Source organism: Chiroxiphia lanceolata, chromosome 4 (assembly GCF_009829145.1).
Source record: "Chiroxiphia lanceolata isolate bChiLan1 chromosome 4, bChiLan1.pri, whole genome shotgun sequence".
Taxonomy (NCBI): domain Eukaryota; kingdom Metazoa; phylum Chordata; class Aves; order Passeriformes; family Pipridae; genus Chiroxiphia; species Chiroxiphia lanceolata.
This window is the reverse complement of record NC_045640.1, coordinates 42,563,119-42,571,280: the sequence shown is the minus strand read 5'-3', so window position 1 is coordinate 42,571,280 and position 8,162 is coordinate 42,563,119. Positions and strand designations below refer to the sequence as shown.

The 8,162-nt window shown below is 34.7% G+C and overlaps 1 long non-coding RNA gene across 1 annotated transcript; it reads right to left on the bottom strand.

The window, feature by feature from the left end:
- Positions 1–563: 563 nt before the first annotated feature.
- On the bottom strand, positions 564–7,676 carry LOC116785912. The gene is made up of 3 exons (XR_004356768.1): positions 7,207–7,676; positions 5,236–5,347; positions 564–688 (listed from the first exon to the last, which is right to left on the bottom strand). It is a non-coding gene; the product is annotated as an uncharacterized LOC116785912 (long non-coding RNA).
- Positions 7,677–8,162: the final 486 nt, after the last annotated feature.

Genomic DNA, 8,162 nt, shown 5'->3' with positions numbered 1-8,162 from the left:
TAATCATAAAAATGTGAAAAATATGGGAGTGATTTGTAGCGTGTATGCATGAATAAAAATTTCCCCTTATTCATACAACTGGCAGTATTTCACAGAATATATCTTTCCTGAATTGATGAGAAGGTTTCTCAAGCAAAGTTCCCTGTTTGCACCAGTTCTCGTACCAAACCTTCCTCAAACTCTTCACAAATAACTAGCCATAATCTACATATCTCTTTAGCAGGCTTTTTATTGATGTTCCTTCTGCCTGCTTTGACTCACCAACAAAGTTTGTCAAAGCAGTGATTAAATAAGTTACCAACTGGCACTACATCCATACAGTGAAACTCCTTGTGCTGTGGCTCATTTCATTCATTCACAGTAAATTTATTAATCTGCAGTAATACCTCATCAAAGTCATCATGGAATTAAAAGTAAGGATAGCTTTGGTGAGATCCAAAGAAATATTAGGACACCTAACCAATCATGAATTTAACTACACTAATCAAAGTAAATGTTAAAACTAAAGATGTTCACAGAAACATTTCAATTAAAAAAAAGTTTTTTGATTTACTGTACTTCTAGGGTTGCTGTAATTAAAACTTAAGAATAAAGTGGCTAGTAATTACTTTACTTACATTATTCCTGCCAATGGACTTGAATAGGTTTCTTTTGACCATGTTCTCTATTCAGCTACCTTCCCTTGTTGCTTTTGATAATATTTAGAGTGGGAAGATGAGAAGAAAACAAAGAAAAATGGAAATCAAGAAAATGAAGACAAGGAGGACTCACATATAATGCCTGATAGTGTTTTCTGTCATTTGGGCTTGGCTAGACTTCAAAGCAATGATTTCTCTGTAGAAATAAATATTTGAAAATCACATTCTTGCATACGCTAAGTCCCTAATGATGGTTACCATAAATTTATTTTATCTGATTGAACTGAGCACTGATCCTGAGTCATATCCCTGGCAAAGGAGGCAAAATTATCTAATTTGTGGCTGCTTTCATTTGTTGCTATTGGTAATTCAATGTAGGCTGAAGCAATCCTGAAAGACTTCTATGTAATTCTCCAAAATCTTGACTAACTTAATGACTGGGGACTTGAACAACTGCTACAGAGCAACTGTTCTCTCCTTTGTGAGTGCATAAGCCAAACTATAAATGAAAAGCTGAGCTATGAAATTGCATTTTTCTCTCAGAGTAGCCAGAAACATTAAATGTTCAAGTTCATATAATCATTATGTGTAATTTTAAATACAATAAAGCAGATGGCTCAGAACAGAACAAGCTTCTTTTGGTTGTTGACTTGATAAAAGAAAAATGTCATTGATATTAACGCATTAAAATTTTAGCTGTGAAATTTGATTCCTTTGTTGCTTTACTACTCCCTGCAATTAGGAAAATATTTCAAAAATTAAACTGTTGTTTTGTAAGCTCTGTTGTATTCCAGCCAGCTGATGTGTACTTCGACTCTATGATTAACAAGTTCCTGTTTTTCTAGAGCACAGATAGCATTATTTTTAGAAAAGAAGCTGCCATTAATAAATGTTCCAGAAATGCTGATTCCAATGTTAGCATTTCTAAAGAGTGGAGATTATCTTGAGGTAAAACTACCTTTGAACTTTAAACTTGATGGGAAAATTAATAGAAAATATTTTTGCTTGCATTTCATCCTGAAATCTGATCGTTCAGTGTGTTGATATGAAAATTTAGCATCAGCTTCAATTTTGACTTTTTTTCAGTTGTGATGTAATCACTGTACAGATCCGTTAGTGGAAAGGCACAGGTTTAGGTTTCTTGTGCTCTTAGAAAGAATGTAACCTTGCAACTATAGTTGAGCAGTTTCGCTCAGTAATTTAATGTCACAGAATGGAGGATACAATTGAATATCAAGTATCCTTACTCTATAAACAAATGGAAACCCTCTCTTATTACCTGATAAGTACTTGAATGGAAATACGTACCCTCATCCAAAGATTTCTGAAACAAGTAGCTTTCTTTGGATTCCTCCCCTGCCACTTGATGATGTTTTGTCAATGAAACTGTGTTCCCTTGTTCCACATGATAAAGACTGATGGATTGGTGTCTTTCACTTACTGAGAAAAGGCCTTAAAAAAGGCCATAAGCAGTTTGGTTTTTTTTGGTTGTTTGGTTGTGGTTTGTTTTGCTTTGTTTGTTTGTTTTGGGATGCATGTATTTCTGTGAGGGGAATGACTGAATTTTAAGTTATTTAGATAATCATGATCACACGTAAGACTTAAAGTCCCTTGCAGTTTATGGAATATTTCTATTACCATTTCATAATTAAGGGAAAAGGGAGTGGGGTGACTTACTGAAGGTTACTCTGAAACTTAGTGGTACTTGTGCAAAAACAATCCAAGGTGTGCAGATTCTCTAGATCACACTAAGTGAAAAGCAATGAGAATCAAGAATACCTCGTTTGTTTGGTTTTTTTGTGGTTTTTTTTTTTTTTTTTTTTTTTTCCACTGAGAAGTATGTGTGCTATTAGAAATACTATATACAAATCTGATACCTTCACAGAGGAGTTTAAACTCTGTATGGACTACATGAAGAGAAAATGATAGAGAAACTAAGAACAGTCAGCCTATTTGATTTTATATCAGTTCCCCAGATAGCTATTTAGAAAGATTGAGACATATATAGACATATGAATCTCTCTTTCCTAAGAGAATGTAATTGAGGAGAGTATCAATATGTCATAAACAACTAAATAGACAGCCTATATTTGGTAGCTTTCAGTCATCACTTTCTTAAGAAAAGAACTAGGTTCAACAGGCCAGCTGAAAGCATCTTGTCTCAGGGGAGAAAGCTGAGGCAACACAATGGATGAGAGCAAGTAAATAGATAGATATATAAGAAAGAATGAAAACAGGAAGTTTCACTGTGTGGAAATGTGGTGTGTTTTCCCTTCTCTTCAAATATAAAGGGACAACAGAACTCTGTTTTATTTCTGGGAATGTCAGTGAGTCTATCTTTGTGTTTGACAGCCAAATCAGTACAATCCTTTTTATTACTTTACATCAACATACTCCTTGAGGAAGAACCTCTGCTCTGTTGGATCACTCAGGAATGCAGCAATGGGAATAACTGCACCATAAAGCTCAGCCATGTCCTGCTTTAGACCCACAGGGTCTCTCTGCAGCTCTCACCCAGCAGCAGATATGAGAAAGCTTGACTCATCTAGAGCCTGCACAAGGTGGACAAGGATTACCAGATGAGCAGCTGTCTTTCATGAGATCTATTTATACGAGAACATTTTTCTCCTTTCACCCTTCCACTGCCTCACCAACTCCACCTCAGGCAGCTTTTTCTGTATTTCAGGCTATTCACTTTGGTTTTCTTCCTTCAGAAGATTAGAATGGACCGCTGCTGACAAATGAATCCTTTGCAGATCTTCTGCAAAGTGTGGGTGCTGTAGTTATTTTACCATTGCTAGTCCATAGGGCTGTTCCCAACTGAGCCAGCAACAATCAGGTCAGTCTCTTGTTTTCAGTGCTGATTGTGGTAGAGTAGTCAAAGAGGGCTGCTGGGGAGTTCTGGATAATGAGAACCTGAGTGATTGGTAATAGTGTAGGTTTGGGATCCTACATGTGCAGGAACATATATATGGGAGATTATTGCAGCTATGGCTGGCAGCCATCCATTATGGTGGCTTGCAGCTTGCTGCTGAGGAATTGAAATGTTAAGAATTTCTGGTTAAATATGAAATCTAATGAAATTTTTTCTCAATATGGAGTGGATCACTCTTACTAGACATGCCAGCGCTATTGGAACACCAGTTTTCTAAGAATATGTTAGCCTAGTTTTGTGGTCTGTGTCTGTATCACAGAGACATAGAAATAAGACAAGAACCAAGATGTGTTTTTTCTGCAAATATTTCATGAAAATGTAGTTCCATTTCACAGCTTTATACATATGTTGGCAGACTGATAGAGAATCAGGTGAGAATCAGGTGAGAATGCTGCTGAGGCTTGCGGTGACAACAAAGAGAAGCAACAATTAAGGGACTTTTTACTCAATAATGAAGGAGGTGAGCTAAAATAGAAGCTCAAGACTTGTGGATTAAATGTGTTAGAGTTACTCAGTTATTAATAATCCATGTCTTTGAAAGCTGAGAGATCATCTTACATTTATATTAAAGGGTTTGTTACATTATATTTAAAAAGTCATGCTGTGTAATTGTGAAGGGAAGTAACTGGAAGAAAATCACTCATAAAAGAGTATTTTTGAAAGTAAACCTGTAATGGGCACAGAAAGAAATTCTGGCTATTTAGTGAGGGGGAAAGAGCAGGGTGGGGGAACAGACTCCTAAAATGAGAGTTAATAAGTGAAGTTATACAATGAACTGATTTTTATGGCTCAACCATAAACCTTTGAAGGCAAGGGTTTATAAAGTAAGTGCTGACACTCTCTTAAACACTGTAAAACATTCTGTAATGGCACCAGATTTCTGGGGTTTCTTTATAAATATATATATTTTTAATAGCTAAACCTTTTTAAAAAGAAATAGTATAGATTATAGTAAGAACTACTGATGGAGAAAGGTAGTTTTTTCTTTGCTCCAGTATAATAGGTGTCAGTACTAAAGATTATTGACTTTGTAGCAGCATACTGTAAGTAATCATAGTAAAATTCTTGACCTTCTGCTGTTCAGTTAAAACCTTCAAATTGAATTACACTTTTAAAAATACCTTTTTAAAATAAAAGGTACTTACTCAGTTACTTTAAATAATTCTGCTGACTACTGATTTTTTCTCATTATGTTCACGTTCTTTCCTTCACTCACAAGAAATTACTTTTCATTTCAGCAATGAAATATCCATAAGTGCCACATTTCTTAGAGATGAGTTTGTGTGCTTTTAGATAACCATAATAATTCCATCCATGCACCAGACTTGCAATATTACTTATAGTTGTAAATCCATGATTTTGAGCCAGATGTTACATACACAAAAACATTAATTTATTGTTATGAAACTGACCTGATCTTCTCTCCCTTGGAAAAAAAAATCTTTCTGATAGGTAAGGATTTTAAGATATAATATCACTTTCAACAGCTGGTTTGTGTTTTTTTGGGGGCTTGGGTTTTTGTTTGGTTTGGGAGTTTTTTTGTGTTTTTTTTTTTTTTTTTTTCCAATGTTGCACATTTTTATCTACTGCTATTCTATTATTGTTAAGTTATAATTTAAAAACCATTGTATTATGAATAACAACAGATAAACTTGTTCTCACCTGCAAAGTTGAACCTTTCTAAAGATTATTACTGGGAACTGTTGCAGAAGCTCCAATCCAGTAAATCCTGATTCTTGACAGCCTAAAGCCTTCCTATGAGTAATATGGGAAGCTGTGCAGAAATAATCATTATCATCCCTTCATCAGCCCTTGCCATCCTTCTACAGTAATGGCTGATTATATCCAGCTTAAGATGAGCATATAATAACTTTTTTTAAAGCAAGATGGCTCCTTTTAAAGAAGGAATTGGATACCAGCATTCACTAAAGAAGGTACACATTGAAAATGCTAAAAGTAAAAGCACTGTACACTTTTAAAATTACCTATTTGAATTTCTCTCTAAAACCTAATGTCATAAAATGGTGCAGGTAAAGCACATTTTTGCTTTCTTGCCTGTGTCTGCTTAACTAATGTGATGACTACCTGAGTTTTAGGGGACTGGAACTTCTGCTCCAACTGTTGGAGGCCATGCTATTTCAAGGACCTGGTATCATCAATTCCAGACTGTAAGTACCATCAGTCTTTACAGACAAGACTGTTAAAGGTCTCATGTCATATGACTTCAGGGGCATTTGTGTGCTAGACTGAACATAAATGATTTAAACATAATCCTTTTGTGCTGAATATATAAGGGATGCATTTTTTTAAAGCTATATGATCATGTGGTACAGCATCTAGAAGATGGAAAAAGAATGTTTAATAAAAATTAAGGGTTATCTTCTACTGACAGTAAATATTGCTGGATTAAGCATTGTTGGTCAAAACAACAGATTTAGAATAATGAAACAAGGTTTACCAAGAGAACGTGTATTCTAACAACTGTTGCTGTCCTTGAACCAGCAACCTCTTTGAAATTGTCTTCTCTGGAGCTAAGAAGAGAAAACAAGGGAGAATGAGTAAATTCTCTAATATGGTGTCAAGTTTGAAAAAATTTTTTATGGTCTGTAACTGTCTTTAAGTGTGTTTTTGCACAAAAGAAGTTTGCATATATCTGTATAAACATATGTTTTCACTTATTTTTTTCTGTGAATGAGCCGTGAATGTTTATTCCCATAAGAATTTTCACATACATAGAAAATTTTACTTTATTTGCTTTTCTCTCTTGAAATTTCCAACTGCTGCTTCCATGAATCTTATGAAAAGACACCTAGCATGGCTGCAAAGACCCCGAGGGTGGTTTCTAATTTTTCTGGGTTTATTTCATCAAAACATTTTTGATTTGATTTTTTTTTAGCCCAGCTTTAAGGTTAAAAATGTTTAGTTTTAGTATTAAATGTCTAGTCTAGATTCACATTTCTATTTCCAAATCAGATATATGGGCATGAGTTTCAAACTGAAGTATCATTGCAACATTCTGTCCTTATTTAAGCCACAAGATATTTTGGGCCAATGTGTTGTTACCTGAGAGAAAATAAAGACATTTGGTGGTTAATAAGGCGAAGTACACAATTGATTTGATTTAGCTCCTGCAATGTCAGCTTATTCTGTAGGATATATTGAAGTTTTCCACAGATATAGAAAATTGTCTAGGAAGAGAAATAGACAAGACCAAAATCTTCTCCTGCTTTTAAAGACTGGTCTAAGACAAGTGGCACTCAAAAAAAAAGAAACCATAAGTTGAAGGTGAAAACAAATCCAAGTGGCTTGTATTAAAAACAGTACAGTTCAAGATGAATCTGTAATGTATCAGTCATAATGTCTTAGGCCCTTGTTATCTCTGTGCTATTTTTATATCCTTGTAAAAGAAGACTACTTCATTATCTCATAATACGGAGTAGAGAAGATTAACATATGACACCAGAGTGGCTGTGGAAATTGTAACATTTGAAATGGTTTTTCTAAGGCATGTCACATCAGGTTGGCCAATTTGTCTTCAGAGGGTCTTGGCTCTGTTAAGAAGCAAACTAGGTTATGTTGAGAAGCAAGCCATGCTTTGTGTTACAGTTTTAATAAGTGCTAAAATATACTTACCAATTAGGAAATTTTACCTCCTTATCATGTCTGAAATCCTTTTTAAGGTAGCAAGGTGATGAACGATGATGGGAGTATTTGGCTGTTTTCTACAAAACTGAAATTTTCTTTACTATTGCAGCTCTAGATAATTTTTTGTCATCACTGATCTCTTTCCTCACGCAGAACACTCTCTCGTGAGTACTTTCTTTCTGGTTGTGTCAAGCAAGCAGGAGTGAAACAAAAGCCACCAGCTTAAATCTGTAGCATGTCAAAATGAGAAACAAGACTAAGTATTGGGTGCAAATATAAGGGAGAATAAAGACACATATTTTAAAGATTCATGCATATCATAACCTCTATGCAAAAATGTACATAACGTGTTTTAGAACTGTAGCTAGCCATATCAAAGTATCTGTTCAAGTTAGACTGATAAAGTGTTTTAAGTGCCTGGCATCACTGAAATCTGGTTTTGACAGAGTATGAGATTTGAAGACTGCTTTTCTTAATTATTTTTGTGAGGGTAAGACCTTCATTTTTCTTAGAAACAGACTTTCTGGTCAGTATTTATTCCCTTTTTATTCTACTGTCCAAATGTTTTCCCTCTTGATGGAAGTTTTGATTGCATTTGTGTTCACTCTACTGTTCTGTCATGATAAATGGAATTAGTAGCTGTTTTACACTGCTGTAATTCAAACAATTATATTCTGTAAACTGTGGGTGTTAGTAGAAAGCCAAGAGTAAAGAAGTGGCTCAGACTGGGCAATTAAAGCATAACGAACTATGAAATTTATACCACTTTTAGCTGGTGAAGCAGGATTTCCTGTCAAGATTTTTATACAGAAAAAGAAATTAAAATAACACATTTAGCTTATGATTAAATGGTTTTAGAAAATTTATGAAAGATGAAGACGATTCACCTTGTTACTGAAAATTGGAAGATCTCCTATTTTGAAAAAAATCTCTTGGATCATTAT